This window comes from Protomyctophum parallelum (genome assembly GCF_964188405.1).
Source record: "Protomyctophum parallelum genome assembly, chromosome: 12".
NCBI classification, from domain to species: Eukaryota; Metazoa; Chordata; class Actinopteri; order Myctophiformes; family Myctophidae; genus Protomyctophum; species Protomyctophum parallelum.
In genome coordinates this window covers 42,030,753-42,033,160 of record NC_139712.1, presented here as the reverse complement: position 1 = coordinate 42,033,160, position 2,408 = coordinate 42,030,753, and positions in this window count along the sequence as shown.

Genomic DNA, 2,408 nt, shown 5'->3' with positions numbered 1-2,408 from the left:
GTATAGATCCCTGGGGGATACGTCACACCGGTCAAAAAAACACTCCAGTGTCTGACTCTGGACCCCATTACCTAAGTGAAGGAAGTATGATGATCTTACTCAGGGAGAATTATGATGCAACAGAGCAGCAAAAAAAGAAAAATCTCATCAAGGTATTCTGGGGATTTGAGCCCAGATCTCTGACAGGCAGCCTGTGATATAGCACTATACCTACTTGAAACCCTGTAACAAGGTTACTGTGTTTGAACTTTGAAGTTGGGTTTTCACTCAGTATATCTACCATAAACCAGCTGGCATATAGGCCTACACGCCACCTGTTGAAATTATCCACCCACTACAGGACCTATTTCTATTTGCATAATGATTTATGCAATTGATTAATGGAAGACATTTTAATTAGACTTTAAACTACATTGACTACTTATATGGGGACTGGCACATTATCAGTTTATTTTATTGATGATCAAAGAGAAAACTAAATCTATTTGAGAACAATCAAGAGCTAAAAAAATACCTGTTAAAAATAACAAATTATAAAAATGTATCTTTAAGACAATTGCTGTGATCATGGTGATTGCAGTGCAGCTGGGCCTCATCCCAAACCACCCACCACATTTCCTAGGTCACCGTGACAGTTCTACTTGACGTGGGGTGTGGGATGCCCCCCAAGTTAACTAATTTAATGTTGTGCACATGTCACTGAGTCTCTGATGGACTGCCCTGCGCCGTGCCAGACAACAGGAAAACTCCCAAACCAAATCCCCATTAAAGGCCTATAGGTCTATTCTCAACAGGAAATGTAGTCAGCGAGGAGGAGGGGGCAGTATTGCAAAGTAACTAAGTACATTTACTAAAGCACCGTAGGCCCACTTAAGTACAATTTTCATGTTCTTTTACTTGAGTGTAGAGTTTCCATTTCTTTGATATACTTTGTACTACACTACATCTCAGAGGCAAATATTGTAGCCTACTTTTTACCTCTATAATTATTTGGTATCTTAAATTACTAGTTACTTTACAGATTGAGATTATTAATACATAACTCAGTTATGATAAATGGACTGCATTTATAGCAATCTTCCAATGTGCTTTACATTACAATGTACTTGTATTGTTGTCACCCATGCATGCACACACCGATGGCAGAGGAGGCAGGAGTTAAGGGTTTAGTTATGCCCTAGAGCTTGTAGATCGACTTGTATGTTTAAGTAATTTGTAATTTGTACGCCCCCAGCCCCCCTGGAAGGGTGGCTGGGGGCGTCCAGCCCATTCTTGGATCCACATAATTATGTGACTGACGTTCACGTTCCTGACTCATCACCAAACGACCCCACCAGTCACAGCGACCATCAGGAATATATAGCCACCTGCTGCTCCAACTCCGCCAACTAACTCCAGCGTGTGGCCAAAGTTAGCTGTAAGTAAGTAGATAATGTTTGCTTCTTTGGTTTTTACAGACACTATACTTGTCTTGAATTGTAAGCAGAAATAGGCTACAAGTTTTATCAATTTAAATGCTATTTCATCTTAATGTGGGCAAATTCCTTTATTTGGAATACCGTAAATCATCTAGTGGTTCTCAACGTGGGGTCAAGACAGGGGTCCTTGGGGGGATTGTATTGGACCCTTACATCAAAAAGGTTGAGAGCCACTGAGTCTAAACCCGTGTCATTACTGCTTGCTTCACTCTAGTCTGTATTCGGCAGTCAGCCAGTGCATTGAGTCAGTGCGATGCTCGCTGGAGGAGCACTCAGAGATGAGATGTGTGTGCTGCTGGCTGTTCTGCAGCTCCTCTCCTCAGCCTGCTCCGCTCAGAGCACCACGGTGGAGCACAACTTCCACATCATCCACAACGTCGACAGCAGAAGTAAGACTTTCTTCAGTTTTATAAACCTGCATTATTATTAAGTGGCTTATTTTGAGGTTATACCTGGCTAAGATCTTTGATGATCGATTGGACTGTGAGTAACATATTGTCAGTGCTTTCTAGGATGGATAAAAAAAAGAGTTGGAGGCTATTAGTTCAGAAATAATTATCAGTTTGGGAATCACACTTTTGAGATAATATGCCTCATGCAGCTTTAACTAATTACAAAAGAAATGCTCTCTTTCTTCAACTAATGACTTCTTTACATTACATTATGCTTATTGAATTATGAAAAACTAAGTTCTTAAAAAGAAATAAAGACACAAATACCATTTCCGTTGCTATAAATGGTGATGGAATTCATATTTGTTGTCTCCATATTTGAATAGCTGAAAATAATAGACACAGATGTTTAGATGTCCTTCATAATTATATTATAACTAGTGATAGACATCTATAGTATCTGCAACATTAAGCTCTGGATTCGGACACAGATTTATTTAAATTTTCTTGACATTTGTATCATCTAGGGCTACTATGT